The sequence below is a fragment of the Rhinopithecus roxellana genome, chromosome 14, assembly GCF_007565055.1.
Source record: "Rhinopithecus roxellana isolate Shanxi Qingling chromosome 14, ASM756505v1, whole genome shotgun sequence".
Classification (NCBI taxonomy): domain Eukaryota; kingdom Metazoa; phylum Chordata; class Mammalia; order Primates; family Cercopithecidae; genus Rhinopithecus; species Rhinopithecus roxellana.
This window is the reverse complement of record NC_044562.1, coordinates 24,131,634-24,149,420: the sequence shown is the minus strand read 5'-3', so window position 1 is coordinate 24,149,420 and position 17,787 is coordinate 24,131,634.

The window sequence follows — 17,787 nt, the reverse complement described above, 5'->3', positions numbered from 1 at the left end:
GACCATCCTGACTAACACAGTGAAACCCCGTCTCTACTAAAAATACAAAAAAAAAAACTAGCCGGGCGAGGTGGCGGGCGCCTGTAGTCCCAGCTACTCGGGAGGCTGAGGCGGGAGAATGGCGCAAACCCGGGAGGCGGAGCTTGCAGTGAGCTGAGATCCGGCCACCGCACTCCAGTCCGGGCGACAGAGCGAGACTTCGCCTCAAAAAAAAAAAAAAAAAAAAAAAAAAAAAAAAATATATATATATATATATATATATATATACAAAAAAACACAATTTTTCATTTTTAAAACTGGGGAATCATTAAAAATCACCAATGATATGTATAGTTAATTGAAATGCTGGGCTAAAACAATATTATTAATAAATAACTCAATGACACATGGTTAAAATGAACTCATATGCAGACTGTAATTATAAGGCATAATTAATCACATGCAGAGGTTATCTCCACGGCAAAGTAAATAAGTGTCTCACTCAGAGCTGATTTTTTAAAATACTATCTGGAAAGCCAATAAATATTCATTATTCATATTAAACACAAAATTCTGCCAGTGGAAGATTACCCCTTTCAAGGTCACTTGTTTTGAAGAGCACAAAGATGAGGCAGCAAAGATACACTTATTCAGGCCTTTGTTAGCCAAGGTTTTTGACCTCTGGCAAATTCCTGACTTTGCTCTGTCCCATTTGGAAAGTAGAATTTTGTATTCACTGACTCCTTTTGCTTTATAAACATACTGTAAACATATAGTGCAAATAGCTCAATGAAAATACCTGGGAAACATAAAAATCTCTGTAAGTATTAGGTATGCATGTTTTATTATTTCTAGCAGTTTTCAAATATTTTATTTGATGTGTAACATTACAGACTTCTCAAGTATTTTCACCCTATGAAAGCCACGAAAATCATAAGGCCTTTGATATGGTTAGGCTTTGTATCCCCACCCAAATCTCATCTTGAATTATAATCTCCATAATCCTGATGTGTCAATGGAGAGACCAGGTGGAGGTCATTGAATCATGAGGGCATTTTTCCCCATGCTGTTCTTGTGATAGTGAGTGAGTTCTCTCGAGAGGTGATGGTTTTATAAGGGGCTCTTCCCCCTTCGCTGGACTCTTCTCCTTCCTGCCACCTTATGAAGAAGGTGCCTTGCTTCCTTTCACCTTTTGCTGTGATTGTAAGCTTCCTGATGTCTCCTCAGTCATGCTGAGCTGTGAGTCAACTGAAACTCTTTCCTTTATAAATTACCCAGTGTCGGGTAGTATCCTTATAGCAGTGTGAAAATGGACTAATACAGTCCTATCACAGCTTAATGGACGATACCTAAATCTGCATACACTTAACTTCATATATATGTGTATATATTCATGTGCTCTGTCACCCAGGCTAGAATATAGTGGCATGATCATAGCTCAGTGTCACCCTGAACTCCTGGACCGAAGGGATTCTCCCATCTCAGCCTCTCAAGTAGCTGGTACCATAGGCACATGCCACTATGCCTGGTTGATGTTTTATGTATTAATTTTTAGTGTAGAGATGGGGTCTTGCTAGCTTATCCAGGCTGGTCTTGAACTCCTAGTCTCAAGTGATCCTTCCACCCGGCATCCTAAAGCACTGATATTACAAGTCTGAGTTTCATATATTGAGACATATAGTTATTAGGCACACTGAGATTTTTGAAGGTCAGCACGACCCACTTGTATAGTGGAAATCACCTAAAGTTTTGTCTCACAAATTCATCACTAAGCCAAAGAGATCATTAAATATATTTGAACCAAGAAGTTCAATACACTTTACCATATAATTTATGTAGTATTAAATATGACAGATGATTTTATATAGAATGAAAAATAAATTTGATTTTTAAATGCTGGCAGTAAATTCAAATACCTATTTCATTTCACAATGCATTTATTGCATCTTTTACCTTCCTAAAAATAGGTAGGTAATACTCTTTGAGATTGATATGTACTTTTCTGTCACCAAGATGCAAGTCTAAGGTTGGAGCCCAACTCTCTGGCATTTATTTGAACAGAACTTCAGCAGCAGCTTTGACCTGATTATCAGCTGTGGTTACTTCTGTAAATCATGATTTGGCAACAACTCTGCACCTTCTTGCTGATGCCGGAACATCTTGGCAGGTGGCCAATTGATTAAGCACTAGTGAATCCCTGGGGTGTGGGGCTACCATGGAAAAACCCATCATTTCAAAACCTAGAACTGTGAAAATTTTTATCTTCCTACGTTAAGGGCTTAGGAAAAATTTGAGGTATTTTTTTAAAGTTCCCATACTTAATATCCTGAGGATCATACAGTCCTCAGGTCTTTATTTGTTAATATCATTCATTGTATGTAAAATATTCGAACAGAATATTCGAATAGAAAAGATTCCCTTGTGAAAAAAAAATGTTCTGAGTTAAACACACACACACACACACACACACACACACCCCGTGTACCTATCATTTGCTGGTGATTTTCATGGATTAATTTTTTTTTTTTTTTTTACCGAATCTTTTTTTTTAAAAAGAGAATTCCTAGACTCTGGGATATATATGTTAAAGTCTCTCAGTTGTATCTTTTTTTCCAATTGCTGTTGACATGGATTGTAAAATAGTGCAATTGGCATATTATTTTAAAACATGGACCCTGGTAGTGCATGCTAGCAAATGGAGCAATCGTTTGGGTGACAGTATGTTACAAGATGGAAGTGGTTAACACTGAGTTATGGGAGAAGATATGTTAAAAACTGAAAGAGATCCAAGTCAGGCACCCAGGAAAAAATAGGTAGGCCAATGCCAGTAATACAATTTTATAACGTAGGAAGGGTCAAGGTCCAGAATCAGGCCAGCAGAAGACACCAACGCTTAAGCAAGGGCATGTATCAGAGCCAGGAGCTTAAGGGCAGTGTAACATTAGACCAAGAGGAAAGGAGACAAATAAGGGAATCCAAGGAAATTTTGTCTATTCCTTCATTAACCCCACCTCTCCCCATATACTAGTTTCCTCTAATATAACTAACACTCTGAGAGTTTGCACTTAGGGTTCCTTAGTCTCTGATTTTATACTTAGCATAAAGTATGCTATGCATCAAAGCACACTTAATTTAATGTAATTTAGTGAATAAATGAATAAAGAAGTAATAAAAGTGGACCCAATGAGCAAAAGACTGTAAACATTTTGGAAAGACATATTTTGCTAAATTCCCTTTTTACGTGTTTTTTTTTTTTTTTTTTATCTATTTGTTTTCTCATCAGCAGAGTATACAAGGATTCCCTGTGCTTCTATAACATTGAGGATTAGTTTTAAATCTTGGACAATCTGATAAATTAAAAAAATTAGTTATTCCTTTAATGTTCATTTCCTTGAAACCTGCGAGGCAAAATAAATTTACCTTTGACAATTTTTCTTCTTTTATGATTTGTCTCTGCACAACCCACCTTTTTTGTGAATGTCTGTCTTGGGTTCACCTGAAGCTCTTATGAGGCTAGGATATGAAAATAAGCAGTTAATTTGGTTGCTAATCCTGAGAAACACTGGTAGGAGAATGGGGAAATGAAACGGGGACAGAAGAAATCCCCTCAGTGTGCGTTTTGAGCAGATTGTCAACACAGACAGGTGAACTTTAATCCCATTACAGAACTGAGAAATTCAGAGTTATCCCATCTGCAGGACTAGAGAGGTGGGCTCATTACCTACTCTTGTTATTCCTTGGCTGGGGGTTGCAAGAAGAGGTGACTTTTACCAGATGAAACAGAGAAAGCCCTTGGGCAAAGACATGCAGGTGGTGGCCTTCGGAATTGTTCAAATTTCACTGAAATGGTTTTGGTTGAGAGGATAAGGTAAAATACCGAGGTGTCTATTACAAGATAATTTAGTTTTTCTCTCATCAATGAGTGAAATCATTTTAACTTCAAGTTTATTTACTTTCATTATTTTTCCTACCAATGAACTTTTTAGTTTGTACCTGGTTGTTCCTTTATATGAGACTATCTATCTATCTATCTATCTATCTATCTATCTATCTATCTAGATACATCTATATCTATGTATCTAACAGCTCCTTCCATTTCTGTTTTCACCACTCCTCTTCACAACACCAGGGACCATTATCCAAGAGAAACACCAGGCTCTCCTTCACCCTATCTTTTCCCAAGGCATCTCACAAAACATTTTACCTCTCACCTTAAGCCCCCAAAGATTCTATTTATGAAAATATGATATGAAAAAGCCTAAAAGACACTACAAAAGAAAAGCTTTACTGATGTCATAAAGGAAGATATCTCTGTATCTATGTATCTATCTATGTATCTATGTATCTATCTATCTATGTATTTATGTATGTATGTATGTATCTATCTATCTATCTATCTATCTATCTATCTATCTATCTATCTATCTATCTATCTATCTATCTATCTAGATGAGGTCTCACTATGTTGCCTAGGCTGGTTTTGAACTCCTGAGCTCAAGTAATCCTCCTGCCTCGGCCTCCCAAATGCTAGGATTACAGGCATGAGCCACCAGGCCTGGACTGTTAATTTCTTTATAAATTTTAATGTAACATTTTAAAATAATGCATTCATTTTTTCTCATATTTTGTTCATTGCATTTTCTTTTAACAGCTTCCTTCTTGAAAAGACCTGTTGAATATTTATGCCTTAAATTCGTTTTTTAAATACTTAGTTTTATCTACAATTGATACAGTAGAGGTATGGTTATTTTTTATTTTCAAAATACTCAGACAACTAAGACAAAACATTTTATAATAATATATTTATATTTTATGATAATATATTTCTTCTATATATTGTTTTGAGATAATTTTTAACCTATGTATTTTTAAAATGATTATATAAATGATAGAATGCCTTCTTCCATAATAACTTTTTTCCCAATTGTTTTCCATCATTGCCTACATTTTTCCTCATGCCTCAAGTTCTGGGTAAAATTTAGAATGATTTTGTTAATATAAAGTATCATTGAGATTTTGCTAGGCATTGCTCACCCCAACATTAGACTTATACAATAATTTAGCAGGAACTCCCATCTTTCCTGTATTTCTTCTTTTCATCGCCATAGAATCATATCTTCCTTTATGGCATCAGTAAACTTTTCTTCTATAGTGTCTTCCTAGGCTTTTTCATATCATATTTTCATAAATGGAATCTTTTGGGGCTTAAGGAGAGAGGTAAAATGTTTTGTGAGATGCCTTGGGAAAAGATAGGGTGAAGGAGAGCCTGGTGTTTCTCTTGGATAATGGTCCATGGTGTTGTGAAGAGGAGTGGGGAAAACAGAAATGGAAGGAGCTGTTGCCTTGGGTAATTCTGAGACAAGGACCCATAGCCAGTTATGTTTTTGTTCTAGTGACAGCATGCAACTGAGAGAGAGTGGGGAGGGTCTGTGCAACCCCAACCCTGGCTGACCTCTCTGCAATGTGGACTCCTGGGAGTTAACATCGAGAAGGTCTGTTGCCCTGAGGGACAGAGTTTGTAGACAGGAAATAAGTCATGATGTGGAGTGGTGCCTTCAAGGGGCTACAAGAGGGGTGGCAGTAGTCTCGGATGCAGAAGTTAAGAGAAAGTACTAAAGCAACAAGTTTGGAAGGTTAAGAGCAGTTATTATTAGCTGGGGAGGTTCTGTACTATAACATGAACAATTATTTTTTACTGGGTGTTGGACGAACAGTATTTACCATGTCCTTAAAGGGTGGTTATTCCAAAACAGCTTATGAACCTTTAATCTAAGGGCAGCTCTCTGAGTAGACATAATAAGATAATGGCCTTCATGCTGTCATTTGAGGGGTATTTTAATTTTTAATTTTTAATTTTTTTAGAGATTGGAGTCTCACTATGTTGCCTGGGCTGGCCTCCAACTCCTGGGTTGCTCCTCAAGCAATCCTCCCACCTGAGCCTCCCAAGTGGCTGAGATTACAGGCATGTGTCATGCACCTGGCTTGAGGAGTATTTTAAAATTTTCTGCCAGAGCCAATAGAAGTTGTCTACTTCCCTCTTCCCTGCTCAGAAATTTCCTGTCATTCTACTTATAGAAAAGAAGCAGGAGAATAATCACAATCAAGTTAGTAGCATCACAATCAAATAAAAATTAAAACCAGTTAATAAAAATTAATGTAAGCTAATGAATGAATATCTTCCAAAGAGAAGGAAATTCAGTGGGATGCAGTACACTGCAGCAAATTATCTTGGATGCCTGTTGGGTATTAAGCACTCATCTAGGAATGGTCTGATTTTTTTTTTAACTCTCTTTGAAAAAAGAAATAAGCATTTTTCCTTTCATCATGGGTCATCACAGGTAATGCAAAACAAATTTCTCTGTGCAATATCCCTTAGCAACTCTCTAGCAACATTCAAATGAGCAAGCTTTTACCAATGGGTTTCACAGGACAAAATTTTAAGAAAAAGTAGTTTTTTTGCCACTAAATATTTAATTTTAAATGTTTTACAAGAGAAATAAAGTAATGTTTCATATGAAGGTTTAAATCGTTCATTATCAAGTGCTCCTTTCCATATTAACATCTAGCATAATATTGTGAACAATAAAAGTCTGTTGAATTGAATCTTATTAAATATACTAAGTATGGGAAAATCTGGAAGAAATATTAATCTTTTTCTCTTGAGGTTCATGATGTCATTTTCTCTCCTTTTCCTCATAGATGACACTTATCTAATTTCTAATTGTTCCATCTAATTAATTGGAGATTTGAGTGCCTGAATAGATTCTTGCCCTCTACCTAGGAAAATTTAATATTCATGTTTATAAATCATCTACTACAATAGCTTGGAACTCCATTTACATGGTTTTCTCTCTGTGCTTCAGCTTCAGGCTTTAAAAATTAACTAACGAACTAACTAATTAACTAATCTAACAAAATAAAAACATCCTGAAACTTTTCCTCATTTTCTATGTCACTCATTAACTCTTCACATTTTAGACTCTGACGATGGCCTCCTCTTCTTCTAAAACTACTAACGCCCATGTTATGGATTGAATGTCTATATCCCTCCACAAATTCATGTTAAGATCCTAACCCTCAATGTGATGGTGTTAAGAGATGAGGCCTCCTAACTAAGGTGAAGCCCTCATGGATGAGATTTGTGCCCTTATATAAAAGAGACCTCAGATAGCTCTTTCGTTCTCTTTCTACCATGCAAAGATACAAGGAGAAGTTGGCAACCCAGAAGAGAGCCCACACCAGAACCTGACCATACCGGCACCCTGATCTTGGACTTTCTAGGTAACAGAGCCATGAGTAATATATTTCTGTTGTTTAGAAGGCCTCCAGTCTAGCACCCTGCACTGACTAAGACAGCTCCTCTTCTATCTTTTAATCCAGTGGTGTGGCAGTGGACTGGCTCTCCGAAAAAAATGAGGCCCCAGTTTGTGGTGCTTGCTGATTTCCAAGGCATAAATATTCCCAACAACACTTTTTTCAAGCTACCAACATGAGGTCATTTAAACAGTTGAAAAGAGAGGTGCACAACCAACTCTTGCTAGTTTCCTAGGCTACAGCCTTCCTCTCTACTCCTCTCTCCATTTTCTCTGTCTGAAAGTGCCTGTTTATGGCTTCCCTCTTCTAGCTTCCTGTCTGGAACTCTGGTGTGAGGATATGAGTTTACTCCTGTAGAATCTCTATCACCAACCTTCGATCCTTTCCATCTAATAACACCCCATTCTGGTATCAATACAACAATCTACCCTTTGACTCAAATTGGATTTCTGGGAGCACTGTGGACCAGGACTCAGCTGGGAAGACTGGAAATTGATAGCTTCTGCTTGCCATTGGACCCTCAATGCTATTGATCCAGGCAGGGTTTACTCTGTTGATTCTTCATTTATTGAGCACTGAAAACCTCAATTCCTCTCCTCAGACCACTATGCTGTCCCTCTACCACCATGCATGCTGAAAACCTTGGCATTAGTACTGGCAAGAAAATGGAGATCTTTGGGAAGTAAATCAGCCAATCTCGTGAACTGACCTCCCTCAAATTTCTTCTTCACATACCTTTGTCTACTCGTAACCTCCAATTGCAGAAGGTATATTTCATCCTGAATGAAGCCAATTCCTTCACCCCTGCTCATCTCCCCGGCACGCACATCACTCTGGGAACCTCTTTCATCAGTGGACTCCTCTCCATAGCCATAACTGTTCCCTCCAGATTAAATCTCTTCCTTCAGTCCTTAAATATTCTCTGGCCACTTTAGCTTCAAAAAATTGCAACCTCTTTTAAGGTGATGCCTTCTTTTGCTATTGTCACATCTTTCTTTCATTTAAGATCCCAGATAGAGTCACCTACTCATGGCAGAGCCTTTTCCTTTCTGGTTTATTTGACTTTCTTCCATTCTTAATTTTTCATTTGCTCCTCACATTTACTTATAACCCTTCATACACGCACACTCACACACACCCCTCACTCATACCCATTGACCTACCACCCACACTCACATTAATTACACTCACTTAACCACCAACAATGTCCCTCCCATGTTCAACATTTATAGTGCTTATCTAATCTGTATCTCTCTGCCAAATATAATCATTTATTCCTGGCTTCATGAAGTGCTCAACTTCTACGATGTCTATGAAATGTTACATCTTTTTACCTCCTTTCCCCCTTCCGTGGTCCTTTTCCTCTATATATTTATCTAGTTTTAAATAAGTGATCACATTGGCAAATGCCTGTGGCTTTATTATAATACTTTTCTGAGCAGCATGATTCATTTATATGGTTTTAACTAGCTGTTTTTAGTCAGAGTGATCCCAAATATACATTTCCACCCCTTATCTTTTCTGCTTTTTACCTAAATTCTACATGAAAATCTCTACCGTAAAGGAAAAACACAATACTGAACTCATCTTTGGTCTTCCTAGACTTTCTTGCCTTTCTGTATTTGCTGCCTCACTGGAGGGAACTACTGTTCGACCAGGGAAAGAGATTTGAAGTTGCCTTTGAGTCCTTTCTCTCCCCTTAATATTCCCATGCCCAGTCAATCACCAACCTTTAGATATTTGTGGAGTCTAAACACTTCCCCCCCCTTATTTAGACCTGCATCATTTTCACCAGAATTATTGCAAAGATTCTTCACTCTTTCTGTTTCCCCCTCAAATCCTGCCTCCACACTGTCTCCAGGGTGTTCTAGCTGACTCTGCATGGCCTACATGGTGAAGCTCAAGCTTTGATCAGATCCAGAGAGCTCCCCCTGGGAGCAGTGGCTCACACCTGTAATCCCAGCACTTTAGGAGGCCAAGGTGGGCAGATCACCTGAAGTCAGAGGTTCGAGACTAGCCTGGCTAACATGGTGAAATCCTATCTGTACTAAAAATAGAAAATTTAGCGGGACGTGGTGGCTGGCATCTGTAACCCGCTACTCGGGAGGCTGAGGCAGGAAAATCGCTTGAAACTGGAAGGCGAAATTTGCAGTGAGCCGGGACCGCACCACTGTACTCCAACCTGGGCAACAAGAACAACACACTGTCTCAAAAAAAATAATAATAATAAATAAATTAAATAAATAAATAAAATAAATAAATAAATAAATAAATAAATAAATAAAATAATAAAGAAAGAAAAATAAAAATACAAAAATAGAGGGGCTTCCCTGACCTGGTTTCTTTTCCCCTACCACCCCTTATGTCAAATGCAGTGTGCTAGTGACCCTGAACTTCACACCAGCCCTGGTTCACACCATGCTTATTCTCACCTCTCTATATTTGTGCAAACTGTTGCCTCTGCCTGGACTGTCTTACCCTTTGTTCATTTCGTTAGCTTTCCCATACCAAAATTTAGACAAAAACCTCTCCAGAAAGCTCACCTGGATACTCCCAATTCCCTGTGGGTATGCTGGGCCTCCTCTGTCCTGGGAGCATGTGTCTATTACACCACTCATTGGTCAGTTTTAAATTCCTTCATCTATCTGCCTTATAGAATCAAGCTCTTCTACAGCAATCCGGGTGTTGTATTAATAATGAAGTGTGGGCCGGGCATAGTGGCTTAAGCCTGTGATCCCAGCACTATGGGAGGCCAAGGCAGGTGGATCACCTGAGGTCAGGAGTTCGAGACCAGCCTGGCCAACATGACGAAACCCCATCTCTACTAAAAATACAAAAAAATTAGCTGGGTGTGGTGGAGCACACCTGTAATCCCAGCTACTCAGGAGGCTGAGGCAGGAGAATCACTTGAACCTGGGAGGCGGAAGTTGCAGTGAGCTGAGATCATGCCGCTGCACTCCAGCCTGGGCTACAAGAGTGAAACTCCATCTCAGAAAAAATAAAATAATGAAGTGTGTCTGACACAGATCTTGACACACAGTTGGCCCTCACTAAATGTTGGTTGTACTTGACATCAGACAATTGAAATGCGATAAATGTCACTAAACTTTCTCCAGGATCAGCACAGAATGCTTGAGGAATGTTGCACAATTAACAATGGTTAGATGAGTAAAAGCATCATTCCTGTGGCTTCTAATATATCAAAGAGGAAGGAATGAAGGAGGGAGGGAGGGAGGGAAGGAAGGAAGGAAGGAAGGAAGGAAGGAAGGAAGGAAGGAAGGAAGGAAGGAAGGAAGGAAGGAAGGAAGGAAGGAAGGAAAGAAGGAAGGAAAGAAGGAAGAGCAGTAAGCAATGAGCTTTCTAATCGATTTTCTCCTTAAACTAGAAATAAGTGTAGAGTGAGGGTCAAGATCAGGGTGAATGTGAAGAAGAAGAGAGGAAGATGCTGAGGACTAATTCTGACACCATTTTTCCTAAGGCTGTTCTTATACTTGACCCGGTAGGTGCCAAATGCTCTAAGCAATGATGTGCTGCCAATAATCACAGCCAGGCCTAGACCAGGAAATGATGCTGTTTCTTCCATCAGCCAGCAGAGGGGACAATAGAGCAAAGGCATTGATAACCTTACACAAATTTAGGAAATGTTGCTTCCTTTCCCACCACCTTCTGTTTCTCCAAACTGAGGCTACCTCTGGGGGAATTTCTATTATTGATTGTGTGCTGTTTACTACCTTACCATCATTTATCCACGGCAGCCCATGGCAATATTGCTGCTCTGTGTCAAAACGGAAAGAAAAATGGATGGATTTTCACTGAGAAGGCTAAGAACTCATTGGTTAATCATACATTAAGCTCAGTATAAAGTCAACAATTAGTGGAATGCATAAAAGTTTATTTTGAAAACATTTTTTTGCCTGATTTTCAAGGGCAATGGAAATATGCAGATATTGTAAGCTCTTGCAGTGCCCCCACCCATCAACTCTGCCTTTGCTGGTGCATGAGTCAACCAGCTTCTTAAATCACTGCATGCTTTTAGCGTCATTTCCAGTCGGCAGCACTGCAAACAACTGAGTTGTCAGAGGAGACAGATCCATGCGTAATATCACTTGCAAATGATTTATTTCTTAAAGTACATAAAAATGCATTTTGAGTTCCTACGGTTATTATTCCCATAGTAAACAATGGAGTAAAGAGAACTCTTAATTTGTTCACACTGTGAGGGGTGTCAAGGGGAAGGCAGGTTATGTTTAACATCTTTTGCATTATCAGTTGACTAATAGGGTCTCTGGGGGAAAAAAAAGCCACTGGAATTAAGTGCCTGGAAATAACCTTACTGTGCAGATATGGTGCCGAAGATGAGAAGCCAAAATCCAGATGAAACTAATCTCTCTCCATTTCCTATGTTTCCCCTAAATGCTCTTTTGTTTTGTTTCACTTTGTTAGAGTGGCCTTACGCCAGGCAGCTTAACCAGAGCTGGATACAGGTCTTTTAAGGCAGTTCATACAGCAAAAGGGAGAGGGTCATTCAAGAAGAATGAACAAAGGATCTCCTACTAATGATTTCCAATTAGGCCCTGTTGGCATTTTGGCTAAGAGCATTCTTAACTGAGAGAAGCTGTGTCTTACATTCCAGGGCAGTTAGCACCCTAGCTTCCCTCCCTAAGATACCAGGAGCATGCAACAGTTATCATGAAAATCAACTGCGTGATTTTCATAGATGGCCTCCATCTAAGTAATGCCAGTTGGAAATGTCTCATACTGTGTGGTTTCACCATGGAAGTTGGTTATCTCAGAATGTTTCATTTAATACCATCGACAAACATGGGGATAATAGACTTACAGAGATGTAAGGACTTGAAATAACATATGCAAAGAGATGAGACACCACACAATAGAGATTTTATAAATAGTACTTAATATTATTGCGAGGAAATGTGCAAGATATAACAGTGAATGAGAATGGACTCCTTACTCCTATAGAACTACTTAGTGGGGAAAACATACGTGCAGACACGCCTCAAATAATAAAACAAGTCAGCACAGTTGTTAGGCATATTAAGGTCTGAACAGAGCCGAGTACAAATTGCTTTTGGGCTGCCTAGCTTCTGATCTTAAATGAGTGCCCGTTCTCTGGTGGAGTAAAGGTGTGGTTTTAATCCTCTCTGTGAACCAGGTGTGTGGTTCCCACCCAGATTTTGAGGTGGGAGGAGAAAACATATAGATTAGTCTATTTTATTTTATTTTATTTTATTTTATTTTATTTTATTTTATTTTATTTTATTTTATTTTATATATATTTGAGACAGGGTCTCCCTCTGTCACCCAGGCTGTAGTGCAGTGATGCGATCTTGGCTCACTGCAGCCTTCACCTCCTGGGCTTAGACGATCCTCCCGCTTCAGCTCCTAGAGTAGCTCGGACTGCAGGCAAATGCCACCACGCATGACTAATTTTTGTATTTTTTCTACAGACAGGTTTTTGCCATGTTGCCTAGGCTAGTCTGGAACTCCTGAGTTCAAGTGATCTGCCTGCCTTGGCCTCCCAAAGTGCTGGGATTAGAGGTGTGAGCCAGCATGCCCGCCTCATGAGTCTATTTTAAATTCCAACCTGGGATATGGCCCATAGGTAAGTGTAGCCAGGAGAGAAACTTCAAAACCTCAAAACAGTTTCAGGAAATTGATGTTAAATTAACTTGATGTTTTGATCTCCATTACGAGGATTTGTTTTAACTTCAATTGAAACAGACTTTGACTTGTTGCACTTCAAATCCTTATGGATATTCCCCTTCAATTTCTAGCTAGTCCCAGATGTTGTATGTGCTACTGTTTATAACAGAATTTGATTCCCAGACTCATGTGTTCCCTTTGATTATCTAATAGTCATTTCACACCCTTTCCGGTTTTTTTCTGCATGGATTTATGTATGATTGTGACTCCTATTTCTATTGCTATTTGTAATGTATTTTAGTTTTTGAAAATTCCTATATATAAATCCACTCATTCAGTGCTTCACATACTTACAGTTGGCTGCACGCATGTCACCAGAAGCTAGGATATTTACTTACAGCTTGGAAGAACTGGAATGTCTGGTAAGAAGGTCATGTGGATAAAAGTTACATATTTCACACAAAAAGAAATAAGAAAGTGCATGTTGGTGAAATTTTTAATTGAGTATAAATATGTCTTTTTCTAGGGTCAATTGAGTTTCTGAGCATTTTTAAAACTGAGATTACTTTTTAATTACTTTCAAATTAAGGAACATTCAATACTACAGCACCTCTTGTGAAGTAAATTAAAACCATTTTCTGAGATACATAGTCTGGATTTCCTCCTACTCTTCTTGCTAGGAGGAAGAAAAAGAGAACCAGAAAGATAGTAAATAATTCAACCTCAAATTCTATGTAATATACCACCCTTCTGCCTTATCGTAGGCTAAATTCATGTATTTCAAATGCTCTAAACAATGAAATGAAAAAATAAAGAATGGGATTTCAGAGAACTCCAACTTAATGATGCAGCAGTCAGCCAGCTGTTACCAACAGTTTCTTTCCAGAATGAAGTACTGATTTGACAGTGGTTGGTTACCCCACAGAGACTGTCTTGGTATCAGGAAATCCAAATAAGCTGATCACAGTTAAATCTGATCTCTCAGGGATCACTTCTGTCTGCAAATGAAGGGGAGCCATTTGGCCAGCTGTTAGGATCTGGGGCTCTGGACTCTGACAGCACTGGGTTCAAATCCCTATTACCCATAAGTAATTGTCTGCAAGCAGACTTCTTAACCTTCTTCACCGTGTGTTTTGCTGTCTAAGAATGGTGCCCTTTTCACTGAGCTCAGTGCGTCCCTCAGATTCTTCTCAACAGAGGGTTGTGGGCAAAAACTTGGAGGCCCAACTTTAAAGTTGAATAATTACTGCAACAGTGAGGTATCCCTTATTTGTGACTTGTGGAACTTTTCCTCAACCTCACCTTCTGTTCCTCTGAAAACAACCACAACCATAGCAACAATAGCACTGATATGGACAGGAGACAGGGAAATACTGGGTAGGAGAGGGCAGTTCCTTGGAAAAGGCCCCACTCTTAAGCCTGGAAACCCACAGCCTGGAAACCCATAGCCCTCAGCGAGAAAAGACATTCCTCTTTTTGTACCCCAAAATTTGCCTTTTGGTCCACTATACCCCCCATCCTGTACCCATATAAAACCTGAACCCCCCGGCTCCAAAAGGAGATGAGCAAGCAGTTGAACAACAGCAGAATGGCAGAGCAGAAAAGAAGAGAAGAAGCATCTGAACGTAAAGAGGAGCACAACTGGGGACAATGAGAGAGAAGATCAGCTGCTGGACCACCAAACTCCAGGAGAAGATCATTTTCCCACTCCGTCCCCCTTCCAGCTCCTCATTCATCCTGCTGAGAACCACCTCCACCACTCAATAAAACCCTGCATTCATTCTTCAAGTCCCTGCGTGACCTGGTTCTTCCTGGTTGCTGGACAAGGAACTGGGTACCAGGGGGGTCCACTGAGCTGTCTAACACTTAAACTACCTGCAGGTAGCAAGGCTAAAAGAACACAGTGTAACATGTGCCCACCTGGGCTTTGGGAGTTGCAGACACCCAACCCAAGATGCTACCGTGGGGCCAGAGCCCCCAAAACACTAGCCCTGGCTCCTGCACCTGCCCATCTGTGTGCCCCTACTCTCATACGGGGTTTGAGCACGGCAGCTGAACAAATGAGCTACACCCCTGTCACATGTCCTGTGAGGGGGTCAGGGAACTCTCCTGTTTCAACACTGTGCACCAGACATAGTGTAAGTTCTTCGGATCTATCAATTCATTCATTTCTTACTATAACCCCAGGAAGTCAATAACTTTATATTATACCACATTCATTAGAAGTTGCTAAACATATTTCTACATTTTTTTTCCAGAGAGGAATAAAGGGGACTGAATGCTTGATTTTGAAATCTGGTAGCAATAAAAAACTAAATTCTGCAAAAATAATGTTTAGTTGAAAAGAATGAATTGAAAACTCCAAAATGACCAACAAAAGCATAACAATTTCTTTTTTATATAATGGGGATAAAAGAAGAAGACAAAGATGGTATAAAAATGGCAGGTATCTCTCACAACCTGGCATATATGGTTGGTGTAGACAACCCTACCTGTTCTACCTCACAGACATGTTGGCTAAAATACAGTAACAACAACAATAAATCTACATCTATATGTAATATAAACTTAAATAAACTATATGTAATATCATCTTATATATCTCATATCTCAAATCTTATACCATCTTGTATAATTTTTAATCTATATCTACTCTCTATTTCTATATCTATGTTGCATATTTAGATATTCATTACATTGTTCTTCACACTGGTTGGGTGTTTTAAATGTTTTGTAATAAATTAAAACAAAGGAAAAATATATTGGTAACTTTTGTGAACACTTAATCAAATCGTATATTAAAATTTAAGAAATGAACTGAGAGATCTTGTGGTGACTTGGCAACAGGTATTGTTTGGTTCTGTGTCCCCACCCAAATCTAATCTTGTAGCTCCTATAATACCCATATGTTGTGGGAAGGACCTGGTGGGAGATGGTTGAATCGTGGGGACAGGCCTTTCCCATGATGTTCTTGTGATAGCGAATAAGTCTCATGAGATCTGTTTTTAAAACATCTTCTGATGTTTTAAAAACAGAAGTTTCCAGCTGGATGCGGTGGCTCATGCCTGTAATCGTAGCACTTTGGGAGGCTGAGGTGTGTGGATCACCTGAGGTCAGGAGTTCAAAACCAGCCTGGCCAACATGGTGAAACTCCATCTCCACTGAAAGTATAAAAATTAGCCAGGCATGGTGGTGGGTGCCTGTAATCTCAGGTACTTGGTATGCTGAGGCAGGAGAATCGCTTGAAACCAGGAGGTGGAGGTTGCAGTGAGCCAAGATCGTGCCACTGCACTCCACCTGGGCGACAGAATGAAACACCATCTAAAAAAAAAAGAAAGAAAAACTGGAGTTTCCTTGTACAAGCTCTCTCTTTGCCTCCTGCCATCCATGTAAGATGTGACTTACTTATCTTTGCCTTCTGTGATGATTGTCAGGCCTCCCCAGCCATGTGGAACTTTAAGTTTATTAAAACTTTTTCTTTTGTAAATAGCCCAGTTTGGGGTATGTCTTTATCAGCAACATGCTAACGGACTAATACAGCAACCCAATGGGGCTTTAGTCCTGGATATGGCCTGGTAGTGGGGATGTGATTCTAATGCTCTCGGAGAGCAGAAGGCATGTCCAAAGGACAGAGGAAGATAATGAAGCTGAAACTGAGCTTGAAACCTTGAATTTCTGCCCCATGTATTCATATACAGTCTTCTAACCTAAAGCGGCCAAGAGGAAGCTTCCTTCATTTGGGGTCATGAATGGCCAATCTAATGTGCTGTGTGGGTTTGAGTTTATCTATGTTTTGGATCATGAACTGAGAAATATAAGGAAAACCTCTAGGCTCTCAAGCAAATACACAAACAGCGTACGTGGGTACATTTATACTGAAGGTACACAGCACTCTAAGTCTTGGTCTGAGTTACTCCAGAAGCAAACCTGGAGCAAACCAGTATTTGAGTGCAGATAGTTTATTTGAAAAGTGATTCAAGAAACATCCATAGGACAGAGGTGAATAGAGATAAGAAAGTGTGCAAACCCAACAAAAGCTGTGTTATTATTAAAATAGTCACCACTGTGGGCAACTGGAGTGCAATCTCACTGAGGAACTCATAGAAACTATGTGAAATTTACTTCAGAGTTATGTCAACTGAAGGGCAAGGAAACAGAGGTTTTATATACCAGCTCCTTGTCTTGCATAGGTTAAAGTTTGCTTCTCAGTGCATCACCTCTTTGGCAATTTCTGAATTTCCCTGTACACTAAGTGATGCACTCTCTTGCTCAGAAAAAAATGTTGTCAGGCAAAGAGTTCATGATGTTTGCACTAAACAGTCTTCAGGCCAGCAGATGTGAATGCCTGAGGGTATGGAGAAGTCATTGACACTTCTACAATAACAGTACTCCAAAATCAAGTGAGGAAAAGTTGTGCTTGTCAGTCTCAAAGATTATATTGATTTTTCAATTACTTGAACATTATACCTGTTAATCTAGTTGTGCTCATCAATTGCCGAAAGCAATGATGAAAAAAGATGAAAAATTATGAAAAGCAATGATGAAAACAGAAAAAGAAAATCACAATGCACCTACTAATGGCTAATCTAGAACCCTTTCAACAGTGTATTCACACCACTCATAGGAATAAAGAAACATGTGTAATTCCAAATGGATTGGCAAAATGCATTTCTGTCAGTTTTCAGGAATTTGTAGAGTCATGTACATGAGTAGGCATTTTAAATTTTTTGTTTATTTGTTTTGAAATGCTTTCTCGACAAAAAGCCATGGCAGACTACTAAGTCTGTGTACTATCCTCAGTCATCTGCCCGGTACTGACAGCATCACTCA